Genomic DNA, 17,983 nt, shown 5'->3' with positions numbered 1-17,983 from the left:
TGCTGGCTGTGGGGTTCGAACCCACGCGCAGCTTGACTGCAGAAGATCTTAAGTCTTCCCCCTTAACCACTCGGGCAAACCAGCTGCTTTTGTATTTAAATCAGTAGCACTAGATATTGCCGCTAATTTTCTGTTTCCATGTTTTAAACGAATAAACATTCAGGGTGTGTTAGCTCAGGGCAATTCCAAACGCAGATCACCTAATCATCCTTAAATGTTTGAATCCGGTTGTCTGAACATTTTTTTTTGGTCATCCAGCACGGGTCATCAAATTTGTTTGGACCGGTCCGGATGTCTGAAATCTTATAATCGGAACCAAATATATAATCGGATTTTGTCATGCCCGGACCTCTGTCAGGTCGGATTTTGTCACGCCCGGCCCACCCAAAAACCCGAACTGGAGCCTGCACATTTGGACATTTCCATCATTGTTTCGGCCCCAATTGTCACCGCCCCGGACCGTTCATGCATGTTCTACCTTCATGTTCGAGGCGCCGCAGGAGGACCCAAGGACATGATCGTTATCCCGACGGAGCCAGATAACCAAAGTGTGGTGGCCATTCGCAAGGTCACGTCCGCGGAAAGAAACGCCCGACACTACAAGGTGATGAGAAAGTGGGAGGTGCGTCGGCACCCATCCATGACGGAACTCATCCGGCGCGCCGCCACTCTGGTGCAGCCTGGGCAATCGACGGCATGGTCGTCCCATTTGAAGCCACCCTACTACTACGCCTCCCATCACTTTGGTCCGACTGACACGCACAATTTGTGCAGCACTCTGCGTCCTTAGGACATCGAGTCTTGTTCACCGTGGACCTCAATACCGACTACGTCGCCGAGTTGGACTCATCCGGGCTTATTCGGTCACGGATGTCCATTGTGGACTGTTCATCCAGTCTAGTAGCCGCAAAGTCGGTGCCCGGCCATTGTTCACGGCAATGCCTCATCCAAGCACGACAATGGAGGATGATGAGGCGATGATGAACATTATCCACAATGGAGGCATCTACGAAAACAGATAAGTGGATGGCTCCTAGGCGAAGGAACATCCACATTTGGACTCCTAGTAGGCGTGCACCCAGCAGACGTGCACCCAACAGTCTGCGTGGTTGTCGGGAGGCGACCCAAACATGAAGCGGAGCGGCGTTTTGGCAATGTGTACGTCTGTGTGTGTGTGCGCGCGCGCCCGCGTGTGTTTGGTTTCACTAGCAAAAGCATTACAATACCTACCGCAAGGAAGTGATCCACCAACGCAATGTGAAGTAGCTCACCCATCAGTGATACAACATTCAAGAAGGCGTCAACAGGTTTTTGTGGTTTCTACAATCAAGTGAAATCCCAATGGCATTGTGAAGTGCCAATCCAAGAGCTTATAAGTTTTGTGGCTTGTTGCTCTATGTGTTCATCATTTGATTGATTTGTGGCTTGTTGCAACTTGTTGATCATCCATTGTTTTCCTAGACATTGGACTTAGATCTCGATGCGCGAAGATAGTCCTAGCTTACTTTGCAGGTGAGGGAGTCCTGAATTAGGGGGTGTTCGGGTAGCCAGACTATACCTTCGCCGGACTCCTGGACCATGAAGATACAAGATTGAAGACTTCGTCCCGTGTCCGGATGGGACTTTCCTTGACGTGGAAGGCAAGCTAGGCGATGCGGATACTCAAGATCTCCTACCATTGTAACCGACTCTGTGTAACCCTAACCCTATCCGGTGTCTATATAAACCGGAGGGTTGTAGTCCGTAGGAGAGAACCATCATCATACACAATCATACCATAGGCTAGCTTCTAGGGTTTAGCCTCCTTGATCTCGTGGTAGATCTACTCTTGTACTACCCATATCATCAATATTAATCAAGCAGGAGTAGGGTTTTACCTCCATCGAGAGGGCCCGAACCTGGGTAAACATCGTGTCCCTTGTCTCCTGTTACCATCCGACATTGACGCACAGTTCGGGACCCCCTACCCGAGATCCACCGGTTTTGACACCGACATTGGTGCTTTCATTGAGAGTTCCTCTGTGCCGTCGCGATCAGGAAGGATGCCTCTTCCCGTCTTTAAAGACGGCGCCATTACTAAGGGAGCCTTGGCTGTCGGCCAAACCCTCTGGCTAGGTGGTTTTCTCACGACCGCCTGTTCGGCCGTTGTGCCGACGGTGACCTCTCGGGTCATCGAAAGCAACCTTCACGTCAGCTCAGAACTCGCCGAGCAGTTGGATCCGATGGAGCTCTCTTCCGTAAACGAGCTCTTGGATCGCATCGCCGCACTGGGGGTCGCTACAAATTACGACCAGGTTGGGCTTAAACCCGATCTAAGAGAAATTAACTCTCCCCAAGTCACCCACCACGTTGCCGTGGTAGAGGTGCAGTGCGGCGACCCTTCATCTATCCTAAGGACTAGCTACGTCCGAATTCCCGAACCCTCCAGGCCGGATACCCGCGGAGGGGAGGATACAATCCAAGACCTGAGCTTAGAATCAGGCAACGGGCTAGACTCATCGGACAACATCCAAGACTCCGGACTTCGGAGTTCGGAAGTTCTTCGGCCTCCGAATCGTAAAGTGGGTGAGGTCTCAGATTCAACGACACCTGCCCGCCCGATCATAAGCGATCTTTCCCAAATCAGGCAAAAGCCCGAAGAAACAGTACATCACTACTGGGCCAGATTCCTCCTGGTTATGAACAGGACAAAGGACTGCTGCGAGGGAGACGCAATTTCAATCTTTTGCAGTAATTGCACGGACGAGGGAATACTTAACGCCATAAGTCGCCGTGATATTACACGCTTCGCTGACTTGGCGTCCATAGTACAAAAGTACTGTGCGATGGAAAGCGCTTGGAAAACCGAAATAAAATTTTGGGATAATCCGGCCTTGAATAGCAATCCCGTCCGAACTAAGAGGGTGCACCACAGTAAGGCACCCGGATTAAATATCAAAAAGCCAAAACCCTCTAGAGGGCATGGAACCGTACTGGAAAGGTGGCTTGATGGACCCTGTAGGATTCACAGTACAGAGGACGCCACTCCAACACACAGCCTTAGAGCATGTTGGATACTCCGGCAGGTGGCCAAAATTGGCGAGGACCTCCTAATTTCAGAGGCCGAAGAAAGCCAGCCCGAGGACACCAGTACCATTCTCACAGTCTTCGAGACTTTTGCATCAAATAATATGCGAAAAAGAACACTCCGCAGCCTCACCGAAGTCTATCAAGTAGCAACAATAAACCCATGGAGTAACACTGCTATCACTTTCAACGCGAGTGATGAACCTAAATTCCGAACAGCCTGAGCACCAGCCGCATTGGTCCTCAGTCCCATAGTGGACGGCTGTCGCCTCGCAAAGGTACTCATGGATGGAGGCAGCGGATTGAACCTCATTTACGAGGAAACCCTCCAAAAGATGGAAATAGACTGGAACCGCATTGAGCGAAGCAGCACAACCTTTAGAGGAATAATCCCCAGTCAGGAAGCGCGCTGCACTGGAAAGATCACACTAGATGTGGTGTTCGGCATGCCGGATAATTACAGGTCCGAAGAAGTCACGTTCCAGGTGGCCCCATTCAAAAGCGGATACCACGCTATATTAGGACGGGAGGCATTCACAGTTTTCCAAGCTATACCCCATTACGGATACATGAAGCTCAAGATGCCTGGGCCAAACGGAATTATCACTCTCGCTAGTGATCCGGACATAGCACTCCGCGCCGAAAACAAGACAGCCGCATTGGCCCTTGAGGCACTATCCAAAACCTTTGCGGCCGAAGAACTGACCGCGCTGCGCTCCACGGTTAATAGGGATGATGTGATACTCGATAAGAGATCGAAATCCACATCCTTCAAACCAGCGGACGAAATAGTCAAATTCCAGGTCCATCCAACGGACCCCAATAAAACAGCCTCCATCGGGGCACGACTGAACCCTGATATAGACACCGTACTGCGAGAGTTCCTACGAGAGAACTGGGACATTTTTGCTTGGCACCCTTCAGACATGCCAGGAATCCCACGCAGGCTGGCCGAACACAGCTTAAATATCCAGAAAGGATTCAAACTTGTCAAACAAGCCCTTTGGCGCTTTTCCGAACCGAAGAGACAGGCTATGGGAGAGGAGCTAGCCAAGTTATTGGAGGCCGGATTCATTAAAGATATAAAACATCCGGACTGGCTAGCAAACCTGGTGATGGTACCAAAGAAGGACAAATCCTGGCGCATGTGCGTCGATTTTAAAGACCTTAATAAGGCCTGCCCAAAGGATCCCTTCCACCTCCCTCGCATAGATCAAATTATCGATGCCACTGCAGGACACGATTCATTGTGTTTCCTCGACGCATACTCCGGTTACCATCAAATCAAGATGGCAGAATCAGACCAAGCCGCAACGGCATTCATCACACCATACGGTCCATTCTGCTTCAACACAATGCCCTTCGGGCTAAAAAACGCCGACGCAACATATCAGCGCATGATCCAAACATGTCTGGCAAACCAGATCGGCAAAACAGTGGAGGCGTACGTGGATGATGTGGTCGTCAAATCAAGACATGTCGAATCTCTAGTAGACGACTTGAGGCTTACATTCGATAACCTCCGAAAATACGACATCAAGCTCAATCCGGAAAAATGCGTTTTCGGCGTTCCAGCCGGAAAGCTCTTGGGCTTCATTGTATCCGGTAGAGGAATCGAAGCAAATCCAGCCAAGATCCGAGCTTTTTCACAATTGGATGTCCCAAAAGACCTCAAACAAATACAGAAACTAACCGGATGCGTGGCAGCTCTAAGCCGCTTCATCTCCCGCCTGGGAGAAAAGGCGCTGCCCCTTTACCGCCTCTTACGGCGCACCGAACACTTCGAGTGGACGGATGCCGCCACGGCCGGACTCGATGAAATAAAATCCATATTGGCAACAAACCCAGTCCTGGACGCGCCAAACACCGGCGAGCCAATGCTATTGTACATCGCAGCAACCCATCAAGTTGTCAGCGCAGCGCTCGTCGTCGAGCAGGAAACGGACGGACACAAATTCCCCCTTCAAAAACCGGTCTACTACATGTCCACTGTCCTCACTCCATGCAAATCACGGTACCCACACTATCAGAAAATTGCATACGCAGTATTCATGGCATCCCGGAAGCTACGACACTACTTTCAAGAGTGTTCAATTACAGTAGCCTCGGAAGTACCACTCAATGACATTATCAATAACCGCGATGTAACAGGCCGGATCGCAAAATGGGCCATCGAGATCCTCCCATTCGACATAACCTATAAGCCACGGCGAGCTATAAAATCGCAAGTATTGGCCGACTTCGTCGCAGAATGGACGGAGGCCGAACTCCCTAAAGAGTACGGCACATACTCAAACTGGATCATGCATTTCGACGGCTCCAAAATGTTGGCCGGACTGGGGGCTGGCGTCGTTTTGACGTCCCCCATAGGAGACGCAGTCCAATATGTACTCCAAATTATGTACACGGACTCCAACAATGCAGCCAAATACGAGGCCCTCCTACATGGTCTCCGGATGGCAGTATCCATGGGCATTCAACACCTAGAGGTACGCGGGGATTCGAACCTCGCGATCTCCCAAATAAATGGCGACTTCGACGCCAAGGATCCAAAAATGGCAGCTTACCGCAACGCCGTCCTAAAAATGTCAGCTCGGTTCGAAGGGCTGGAGTTTCACCATATAGCCCGCGAAAATAATCAAGCAGCGGACGTCCTGGCACGCATCGGAGCAAAACGCGATGCAGTGCCCCCCCCCCCAACATCTTTTTGGAAAGATTGTTCAAGCCATCCGTAACATGGGAGGGGGAACCCGCAATTAACAGCCCGGACACAGCCGAACCACTCGACGCCGAACAACCTGACATAATTGGAGGTCCTGCCAACGAAATTACACCTTCAGCCCATGTAATAATGGTGGTTATCGCCCCATGGACAGAACCATTCCTAGCCTACCTTACTAGGCAGGAACTCCCAGAGGACCAAAATGAGGCCCGCTGCATAGTGCGGCGATCTAAAGCCTACAAAGTCCATGAGGGGGAGCTTTATAAGAAAAGCACTACCGGAGTCCTTCAAAGGTGCATCTCCGGAGAGGAAGGGCGGAATCTTCTGGCTGAAATTCACGCCGGACTCGGTGGCCATCACGCTGCTGCTCGGTCCCTTGTTAGCAAGGCTTTCCTCACAGGCTTCTATTGGCCGACGGCCCGGGCAGACGCTCAGGACCTAGTCCAACGATGCGTTGGTTGCCAACTTTTTGCCAACCAAAGCCATATGCCACCCACCGCACTCCAAACTATACCCATCACCTGGCCCTTTGCGGTCTGGGGGCTTGACATGGTCGGACCCCTTAAAGGTGGAACCCATAAGAAAAAATACTTACTGGTCATGGTGGACAAGTTCACCAAATGGATAGAAGCCAAGCCTGTCAAAACGGCTGAATCCGGACCCATGATAGACTTCATATCCGGGGTTGTACACCGTTACCGCGTCCCCCACAGCATCATAACCGATAACGGTACAAATTTTACAGCCGACGAGGTAAAACTGTGGTGCAAAAACATGGGCATCAAGCTCGACTATGCTTCAGTCTATCACCCACAAACCAATGGCCATGTCGAACTGGCAAACGGTCTTATCATGAGCTGCATCAAACCCAGACTAGTGCGGTCCCTCAAGGAATCTAACACGCACTGGGTAGAGGAGCTCGACTCCGTACTCTGGGGGCTGCGGACCATGCCAAATCGCACCACCGGATACACATCATTCTTTATGGTGTACGGCGCAGAGGCAGTTCTGCCCTGCGACATAATTCATGACTCACCTAGAGTGCGCATGTATGAAGAAAGAGAAGCCGAGCTCGATCGGCAGGACAGCCTGGACGCCTTGGAGGAGGAGCGTGACGTGGCAAAAGCCCGTTCCGCATTTTATCAACAACAGGTCCGAAGATACCAAAGCAGAGCAGTACGGGCCAAAAATTACAATGTTGGCGAACTAGTTCTACGCCTGCCGGATAAGAAAAAGGACAAACTCAAGCCCAAATGGGAAGGTCCATTTATAATCGACCAAGTCCTGACTGGTGGAGCGTACCGCCTGCGAGATGCGTCGGATAACCGACTCGAGCCGAACCCGTGGAACGCCACACGTCTCCGAAGATTCTATGCCTAGCGCCGGACTCCGTGTTCGTCTCCTTCCCCTGTCCATTTTTTACATTTTTCTGTCTTATATTTCTCTCCTTCCCCTCTTTTTCCTTTATAGCCCTTAAAAGGCTCACTACATGACGCGCACTCGCGCTCATTTAACCTGGGGGCTTCTTTAACAGAAGCTTATTTATACGGGCTTCATGCCCCACACATGTGTTAAACTTCCGCATGTACCTTTTTTTCACCATTATATGCATCGATATGACTTAAGTTTTGGCCAAGCTGGGTTGCCTGGCTCCTGTGCTTACCCCTACGTTCCCGATTGTTCGGCTAGGTGGTAAAGGGAGCACCTCTGCGATTGTTACTGCCGGGTCAGCCGGATGTGTACCTCAGACTGGGTGAAGCCGAAAGCTAGCGTTCTTAAGGGAATATTCGGTCGGTGGAATAAAGATGATCTTTTTATTAATTTTCATGCGCCCCCAGATGCTTTTTCTGCGTTTCTTTCACGCAGTCCGGACATGCACTTTAGGGCATGCCTCCCCAGCAAAAGGAACCCTTAACGGAACTATTCTCTCTGGAAGATGTTTCTTACTAACCATGTAATATAACATAACTAGTTGGGCACTTGTCTGATAAAGCACTAATGACCCATACGCCTGGTCTCCACGCATACCACGGTTCTTGTATAACCGCTATGGTATTCGGACACACTCCGGACAGTCAGGTCCCGAGGTTGAAGCGAAAAGGTCGGCAACGACAAACGATCTACAATCCGGCTAGAAGGCATTACATATGTCAATTCAAAATTACATAGTCATTTCGACTGATTGTATTCCTCCTCTATACCATCTAACAGGCTGTCTAATTTACAGTCCTGCTGGGAATACTTTGCGGCCAATTCCACTTGGTCGTACACTAAGCTTACAGGGATCTCCTTCCCGTCAGGCCCCATCGGTCCGACCTCGGCCATATGGTTTGGGCCAGACTTCGTAAAACGGGTCTTCATCATAGCCCAGGCCTCTCTAGCGCCTTGTCGGCAGGCCGATACCTTCCACAACCGGAAGCGCCGCCGAGCTCCCTTCAGCTTCTCCGCAAGCTCTCCAAGGCTATCGGGCGTGGAGTGGGCAGGCCATAAGGCTTGGGCAACGCCTTGCATTACCTGCCGAATTCGCTCGTGCAGTTGCAGGAGTTCGGGAAAAAGGTCACCCTAGAACCGGGCATCTCCACTGCAGGACGACCTATGAGCATACCTACAGACAATACTCTGTTATTCGACTTCCTCGCCGAACTCATTTTTCAAAGTTCGTTCAAGCACTTACTAAATATGCCACATCGAAGCCGCTGATTCTCCTTCGTGGAGTCTGACAGCTGGCCACGAACGTCCTTAAGTTCAACATCCAGCTTGGTGTTGGCATCCTGGAGATCATTCTTCTCTCGCCTCACCTTTGTCAACGTACTCTCACCGGCCTCTAACCGGCACAAGAGTTGTTGCTTCTCCGGATCAAGTCCGACGCCATCTGCAACATCAATTGTCAGATTTGCTTCTCCAGATTTGCACAATACTAATATTTCAAAGTGTATCTTACCTGAGGGGGTCCCTTTAGGCTCCCCTGCTGCGGCTAGTGCGGCCTCTAGTTGGGCCTTGCACTTTTCTAGCTCCTGGGACAGCATGGTGTTCTTCTCGGTAAGAACATGCATGTTATATGATCCTTAAATCAGTTACTTTAACTGTTTCAAGTCTCGGGGGCTACTGGTATATATATATTTAACCAAAATTTTCTTACCCGTATGTCTTTCACATACTGCTCTGTGGCTCTGGCTAAACCATCTTGAGCGGCACGGAGGTACGCATCTCCCGAATTAAAGGCATCTAAAGCCTCTTGGGAGAAACAAGCGTCGCGTAAAATTGTCCGGCGACGCCTGTGGTTCATGGCACTCTCCACTTCAGAATTTGTGGCAGACAACCTGTCCGCATCCTCTGTCGGAGGAGCGCCCGGTGCACACCTTGTGCTCGCCTCCGTTTCCTCGCCGGTCACTGGAACCTGGCTGGTGGAAGCGCGATTGGCATCCTCTCCGGATATAGTCCGGCGAGGTCTCTTCGTCCTGAAAAAGGCACAAACGTTAATATGCCCTGGCGGAATAATACCGCGGAAACGGAGAATGTGTTACCTTTGCACCGGCATCTCGGTCCGGACTGCATCTCTTTTTTCCCCACGGGGCCCTGCGGCCCCTCGTGGGCTAGCCGCCGCAGGTTCGCCTTCCCGCCTCGGGAATCTCCCCTGTGAAACACGGTTGTTGTTAGAAACGCAGGAATACAGGAAAATGGAATCCCCTTCAAGGGAATAAAGACTCCGGTTTCTGTCACCTGGGAGGCCGGGATTAACCCGGGGTAATCTGCGACAATAGCGACCAAGGTGTTGTCCTTGCTTAGCTGATGAAACACCCCGTCGATAAGCTCCACCGATATGTCCGGATCCTCTTCAGAGTCCGGATCGAGGGCCCATCAGGTAAAGGACGTCCCTGTCGTTTTCTCTCTGAGAGCTCCGTGGGCGCTAGCTCAAGCGTTTCTTCAAGGGAGCACTGTTGAACTCAGGGAGAGCGGCCCGGATAGGGTCCGGCAGTGGGACGTCGTCTATGTAAAACCATTCCGAAGGCCAGTCCTCGGATGCCTTCTTCGGGGTTCCGGATAGATATCCGGTCCCGGCGATGCGCCATACTTCGGCTCCGTCCACTTGGTATATAGACCCTTCTTGAGAACGGGGCACCAGGCAGAATATCTTCTTCCACAGCGCGAAATGAGCCTCGACGCCTAAAAATAGCTCGCAAAGGGCAACGAAGCCCGCAATGTGTAACACGGAGCCAGGCGTGAGATGATGCAGCTGGAGGCCGTAGAACTCCAGAAGCCCGCGGAGAAATGGGTGGATTGGAAATCCTAGTCCCCTTATCAGATAGGGAACAAGGCACACCCGTTCTCCATTAGAAGGATTGGGGGTGTTCTCCGCTTGTTTTCCGCCACGGTAGGTGGCGAGACCGGCTCAGACCGGGACCATGTATGCCTGAGGGAGGAATCCCTTGGCCTGAAGCGACACTAACTCGCTATGCGGAATGGTGCAACTCTCCCAATCCCCGGGCTTAGGACCGGAGGGGCGAGGGGAGGAGCTGCGGCGGCTGGCCATGTTGGAATGGACCTTAGCTGGGAAAGCTCTGATGATAACTCGCGGAGAGGAGAAGATGCGGTTCGGATCTAAATACCCATGCCGTTAAATAGGCGGCTCATTTGTATGGCTAGGGGTGTGGATGTAAGAACGCCCTGGGCTTTTCGCATTCGTTCAGCACGTGGAAGACAACCATTATTGGGCGCAGAAGCCGAGGAGCGCTATAAAAATCAGACATTATTCGTACAGGTACATAGAATTCGGGAAAGAACCCGCCTTGCAATGCCGAAGACAATTTGCGCGCCGGACTCGTCGTCATTGAAGCCTGGTTCGGGGGCTACTGAGGGAGTCCTGGATTAGGGGGTGTTCGGGTAGCCGGACTATACCTTCGCCGGACTCCTGGACCATGAAGATACAAGATTGAAGACTTCGTCCCGCGTCCGGATGGGACTTTTCTTGGCGTGGAAGGCAAGCTAGGCGATGCGGATACTCAAGATCTCCTACCATTGTAACCGACTCTGTGTAACCCTAACCCTATCCGGTGTCTATATAAACCGGAGGTTGTAGTCCGTAGGAGAGAACCATCATCATACACAATCATACCATAGGCTAGCTTCTAGGGTTTAGCCTCCTTGATCTCGTGGTAGATCTACTCTTGTATTACCCATATCATCAATATTAATCAAGCAGGAGTAGGGTTTTACCTCCATCGAGAGGGCCCGAACCTGGGTAAACATCGTGTCCCTTGTCTCCTGTTACCATCCGACCTTGACGCACAGTTCGGGACCCCCTACCCGAGATCCACCGGTTTTGACACCGACAACAGGCTTGTTGAAGCGCTTCATGCAAGTGGAGGGTGTTGGACCAGCCGAAGAGTGAGGTATTTGCCATGGACAACCGAGCTGGGATCTGAAGAAGGAGGCCTTTGGCATGGACAACCAGACTGACAACTTTTGAAATTGATTGGATGTAAAAACTTATTGAACCTCCGATGCCTTTTGGTTATGATTACATACTAGCAAAAGGGCCCGTGTGTTGCAACAGGAGAGAAAATTGACGTCTTCATGAAAACATCCATCAACGCAACATGATAGCATCGGACAGTGCAAGGTAGTGAGACATACACCGGGATGTAGAACAAATGTATATCATCAGTGCATTTACCACAAAGCGAGCCTTGACGTTATAGTGCGGAAACTTACTTCTACAAAATATTAAAATCTACACTCAGTTAGCTTTATAAATTCACGGGTCCAATTTTCAGCAACGCCGCAACGATATGCATCTGGCTTTACATCAACGTCGGTCATCCTTGCAGTGTTCATGTGGTCTGCTTTGCAACGTCGTCCTTCTAACTTGAAATACCATCGAACGTCGTCCTTCTGGCTTTGCAACACGATGATTCGACTTTTCCAATAAAAAGAATAGCGGCAACTGGTATCTTGGCGTGCTTCCGCTAGACTCATAGGGAGGTATTTTTTTGATTTTAATGCATGCGTGCCTCCTACAATCCCGCTTAATTGCCCTTCTCTATTGATGCATGCGTAATTAGCCGGACCCATGCAATGCATGAGCTCCACTTTCTTCTCTCATCTCTGATGAAATAAATTCCTCTTGATTACCAGCCATGTAAAGCTCGGGCCTCCTCCATTTTCTTTTCTTTGATGTGTCAATCATCAATGCATGCATGTCAATCTCACACAATTTTCATCCATACAAAGCCTTCAATCCGGATTAATGTGTGTGTGCATGTTTCCTCCTTTTATGGAGTCTTCCTTTTCCTCCTTTTATGGAGTCTTTCTTTTGCTCCCTCTTATATGGAGTTTTAATTTCTTCTTTGATGGGTGGGTAATATTTAAACCACTTCTCCTTAGGGAGATCAACATGAGTAGCAGATGATTCACAAAAGGAGGCTACTATCTCATAGTCAAATCCATATTTAGTGCTAAACTTTTGAAAAGCATCGGTATTCATAAAAGATTTAACACAATCATACTTGATCTTAATACCTGACTCTTTACCTTCGACGAGTTTCCAATCTTCAGAGTTGCGTTTAATTCTTTCTAAAAGATCTCACCGGAAGTCAATAGTCTTTTTCATAAATAAACCAGTGCAAGAAGTATCGAGCATGGATCGATCATCATGAGAAAGCCGAGCATAAAAATTCTGAATAATAATTTCTCTTGAGAGCTCATGATTAGGGCATGAATATAACATTGACTTAAGCCTCCCCCAAGCTAGAGCGATATTTTCTCCTTCACGAGGCCAAAAATTATATATATAATTCCGATCACGATGAACTAGATGCATAGGATAATTTTTTTTGGTGAAATTACAATTTCAATCGATTCCAATTCTAAGATCCAATATCATCACATATCCTATACCATGCCAATGTTTTTTCCCTTCAAAGATAAAGGGAAAACCTTCTTCTTAGCTTCATCTCCGGATAAACCTGCAAGCTTAAATATTCCACAAATTTTATCCACATATATCAAGTGCATATCAGGATCTTCAGTTCCATCTCCTGCATAAGGATTAGCTAGCAGTTATTCTATCATATCCGATGGAATTTCATAACCAATATTTTCAATAGGTGCAGTAGGTTGGGGGTATTAATTGTGGTTCCGGTCAAGGTGAAGATACCCTGAATAAACCCCTCAAAGGATTGTTCTCCATAGTAACAAGTGACAATAAATTCCAGGACATAGTAATAATTCCTTACCGATTTCCACTTACCAAGAGCGCTTCACTCCCCGGAAACGGCGTTAGAAAAGAGCCTGAATGACCCACAAGTATAGGGGATCAATCGTAGTCCTTTCGATAAGTGAGAGTATCGAACCCAACGAGGAGCAGAAGGAAATGACAAGCGGTTTTCAACAAGATAACGTCTACAAGTACTGAAATTATAAGTAACGAGTAGTTTGATAGCAAGATAATTTGTAACGAGCAAGTAACGGTAATGGTAACAAAAGTGCAGCAAGGTAGCTCAATCCTTTTTTAGGCAAAGGACAGGCCAAAACGTTTTCTTATGATAAGTAAAGCGTTCTTGAGGGTACACGGTAATTTCATCTAGTCACTTTCCTCATGTTGGTTTGATTTGTGTTCGCTACTTTGATAATTTGATATGTGGGTGGACCGGTGCTTAGGTGTTGTTCTTACTTGAACAAACCTCCTACTTATGATTAACCCCCTCCCAAGCATCCGCAATTACGAGAAAAGTATTAAGAATAGATCTAACCATAGCATTAAACTTTTGGATCCAAATCAGTCCCTTACGGAATAGCGCATAAACTAGGGTTTAAGCTTCTGTCACTCTCGCAACCCATCATCTAATAACTACTCCACAGTGCATTCCCTTAGGCCCAAGTATGGTGAAGTGTCATGTAGTCGATGTTCACATGACACCACTAAGGGAATCACAACATACATACTATCAAAATATCGAACACATATCAAGTTCACATGATTACTTGCAACAAGATTTCTCTCGCGACCTCAAGAACAAAAGTAACTATTCACAAATGATAATCATGCTCAAGATCAGAGGGGTATTAAATAGCATAATGGATCTGAACATGTAATCTTCCACCAAATAAACCATTAAGTAATCAACTACAAGATGTAATCAGCACTACTAGTCACCCACAAGCACCAATTTATAGTTCTGGTACAAAGATTGAACACAAGAGATGAAGTAGGGTTTGAGAGAAGATGGTGTTGTTGATGGAGATTGCCCTTCCCAAGATGGGAGAGTTGTTGGTGATGATGATGACGATGATTTCCCCCTCTGGGAGGGGAGTTCCCCCGGTGGAATCGCTCTGCCGGAGGGAAAAAGTGTTCCTGCCCAAGTTCCGCCTCGAGACGGCGGCGCTTCGTCCCGAAAGTCCTCCTCTTATTTTTTTCTAGGTCAAAATGACTTATATACCAGAAGAGGGGCACCGGAGATGGGCCGAGGAGGGCACAACCCACCAGGGCACGCTTGGGCTCCCTGGTGCGCCAAGGTGGGTTGTGCCCATCTGGTGGGGCCCCTCCGGTCATTATTTGCTCCAATAATTCTTATTTATTTCATAAAAAATCCTCGTGAAGTTTCAGCTCATTTGGAGTTGTGCTGAATAGGTAGCCTGACGTAGCTTTTTCAGGTCCAGATTTCCAGTTGCCGGAATTCTCCCTCTTTGTGTGAACCTTGCATATTATGAGAGAAAAGGCATTAGAGTTACTCCAAAAAGCATTATTATGCATAAAACATCATAAATAACAGTAGAAAAACATGGTGCAGAATGGACGTATCACATGCATTCAAACATAAACATAGATAGTTTCGCATAACCGAACATAAAACATAAATTTAAACTAAACTAAACTACTTTTGATCGAAATGGAGGTCGATCCAATCCTTCCTCGTCAGGTACGGTGTGCCGCGAGTCGGGTCCGGACCGGTGCCGTCGTCGGGGTCGTTGGGGAAGACACTCCTCCACTCGTCGACGTCGATCTCCTCGCACTCGCCGCCCACCTCGACGCCCTCCGCGCCACCGTCCTTGCCTCCTTCGACCTCGTCATCGGAGGAGAGCACGATAACCTCGCCGCCCTCCGCGCCGGCAAAGATCACCCGCTCCAACTCCACGAGCTCCGGGTGCTGCCGGCGAAGCTCTTGCATGTAGGCCTCGTCGGTGGCCTCGGCCTCGAGGCGCTCCCATGCCTCGCGGTCCTCCCGCGCCATAGCCGAGCTCACCACCCCTGGCTCCGGCGGAACGAGGTACCGGACGTGTGCCGTAGGAGAAACTGAGCCTAGCCGCCGCGCCCTGGTAGCGGACCTGCCAATGGCCGTACTTCATGGCCGCGTGCTCGGCCGTGTGGTAGATACCGAGCCACCGATGAGTGTGGGTCTCCTGATCCATAATCTCGGCGACCCACGTCCCCCACCGCCGCTGCCGGAGCCCCGGGTAGGACCTCGTCGGCGGCCGGGCCCGAGGGTGGACAGAGAAGTCCTAGAACCGTAGGGGCGCGGCGGCGGGCGGATCGGGCGACCGACGACGGCGGATCGATAAAGAGCCCGCAGAGGACGACGGGGACACATCGGTGGCCACCTCGCCGGCGTCGGGCGAAGAGGTCGCGATAAACCTCTTTTGGGCCATTGGCTCCTCGAGCTCCCCGGCACACAGGCAGAGGTTGAGGATGGAGGCAGCGGCCGCGGCGGCGATGGCGGCGACCTACCAATGGTTTCGAGCGAGGGAGGGGTGGTGTGTGTCTGTGTGAGCGGAGGTTTTGGGGAGTGTGTGGAGGGGGGGGGCAAGGTGGTGTTTGAGGAAATCCCGCGGCAATTGAAAATTTTACTACGCGGGAGTAAAATTCCAGGCTACTGAAAATTTTGGATCAAGGGCGAGTAGATATTTTTGAGATTGCGAGAGATGCAGAGACGGGAGTAACAAGGCGGGGCTACTGAAAATTTGAATCAAGAGCGAGCAGATATTTTTGAGATTGTGAGGGATGCGGAGGCGGGAGTAAAAGGCCGGGGCTACTGAAAATTTGAATCAAGGGATGCAGCAGAGCGGGAGTAACAGACATCGCACACGGTCCGCACATACTAATCGTGTGCTATCAAACGTTAAAACCTTTCAGGCAGTAGATATTTTCGAGCTTACGAGGCAGTAGATATTTTTGAGAGCGGGAGGCAAGCCTCATGGAGCCCAATCTACTGTGCTGATGTGAGTAGGGCACGGGCGTGGCACAAGGGTAGTCTGATCGAACCGTGTCTGTTGCATACTCAATCGCAGACGGTTTCTACATCCAACTTGTGTGCTGTTTATAAATTTGGCAAAAAGAGTAACGCGGGAGAGGGTCAGAACACGAACACACTTGCATGTGGACCAAATATATGTATGAAAAAGGTGGTTTGATGTTCGAATACCCAATGCACAATTTTGATGTGGCACCTATCGCACAAAAGCATAGTATTGCTAGCTTAAGGTAATACTCTTATTCCAAACTGTTTTTTTGCTCGCATAAGGCATTACATGCTGGGACAGATTAATATGAAAAACAATTTGACTATGCTGGAAAAGAATCAGGTAAAGGAGTGGTTTTCTTCGCCGCTAGAATTCTTTTTGAAGGCCCGGAATTTTTACAGTTTTGCAGGCACTCATCCTTTGAACTGTAGCAATACGGAGTTGTGAAGCAACAGAAGCAAGCACCGGTGCACCACTTTTCTACGCCGCACAACCCATATGGTAGTTTGACCTTCTCATTGTCCATGTCGGCGATGGTTCGGCCTATGGAATAACAAATGAAACATTGTTATGCAAATAATTCTGAATTGGTAAACAAACAAGCCAAAAGTCTAACAGGAAATAAAAGAAGGGCCAGAGAAATAACCGTGCTCTTACATTGCACAACAGAAGCATAGCATACGAGATGCAACAGAAGAGCTACTGCAAGGATGTGAATGGCGTACTTGTCCATCCTACGTTAATGATGGTTGTGGATGAGAAATATTTCTTCTACTACAGGCCGGAATTGCTAGGTATGAGGTATCAATACCTGACTCATACATATATATATAGCTAGACAGATCGAGAGAATACAGCCCCGTGCAGAAAACATCAAGCAATAAAATTGGAATGATTAAATAAATTTGGTAGCAAAATACAAATGCGCCGTTAGGAAGTTGTCCTTTGTGGGATTTATTTCCTATTGTTAGATTGTAGGAGTACGTTTCCAAACATTAAATGGAAATTTGCGTATGAAATAGTAAGATCAAGTTTATTAATTGACGTGTGATTCATGGTTATGGAGTATGTTCCACGCAAGAAAAAGATCATGTGTGTAATGGATCTAGGCATATATACTTTATATGGGAAATTTATTTTAGGGGTTTGCTATATATCTGTCGACAGATTTCTTCCTTTTGTCTCTTTTAATCGTGCGGAGTGATGCATGAAAATTGGAATGATTTTGTATCTTTCCATTAATAGCCGAGAGTACTTAGATTTTTTTGTGAGGCTAATCTGCGAGAGAGAGAGAGAGAGAGAGAGAGAGAGAGAGAGAGAGCAGTAAACGGGTCATGCCGTTTGTGGGCCGAGCTTATCTGCCACTCTTACTAATTACTAGCAGACCGACCGTTTTATTCCCATTTGCAGTAAATCTGGCAAAAAAAGAAATAGATGTACAAGGACTATCAGAGGGAGCCTTTAAAAAATTATTAGAGGGAGTAAGCCGTACCAACACATGCTAACTTAGTAGATTTTCAGAGATATTAAATGAATCAATGTCCCCGATAATGAGGATCTGTTGACTCCTCAGAAAGACAGGAATGGAGCACTTGCAAAGCATGTACTTATAAGAACGGAGTAACATTGATAGTAAGCAGTAGATAATGATCATTGTCTTAAAGCAAAAATGACTGCAGAGATGTAGTTCTTCTAAAAAAACTATTCTCTACTCTTAATGAAGCAGTTGGTAGGATTGCGTCTATAATTTTTTCATCTGGTTATATTTCACCTAGTTTATTTTCATCTGGTTTATTCCCACCATCATATCTCCTCATGTTGGTTTTTTTACCCTCAAAGTAAAAATGTTCCTAACTTTTCCAAATTTCCTAACTAGACATGTTACAAATGGGTAAGAAATGGTAGCACGTTACCGATCAATAAATTCAGTTTCATGACAATCAATCAATTCTAAATCCA

At 48.5% G+C, this 17,983-nt stretch overlaps 1 non-coding gene across 1 annotated transcript; it reads right to left on the bottom strand.

The window, feature by feature from the left end:
• On the bottom strand, window positions 1-84 carry TRNAL-UAA (transfer RNA leucine (anticodon UAA)). Its single transcript has one exon. It is a non-coding gene; the product is annotated as a tRNA-Leu (tRNA).
• Between the last annotated feature and the right edge of the window lie 17,899 nt (window positions 85-17,983).

The sequence above is a fragment of the Triticum urartu genome, chromosome 3A (assembly GCF_056163025.1).
Source record: "Triticum urartu cultivar PI428250 chromosome 3A, HENAU_Tu73, whole genome shotgun sequence".
NCBI lineage: Eukaryota > Viridiplantae > Streptophyta > Magnoliopsida > Poales > Poaceae > Triticum > Triticum urartu.
This window is presented reverse-complemented; position numbering and strand designations above follow the sequence as displayed.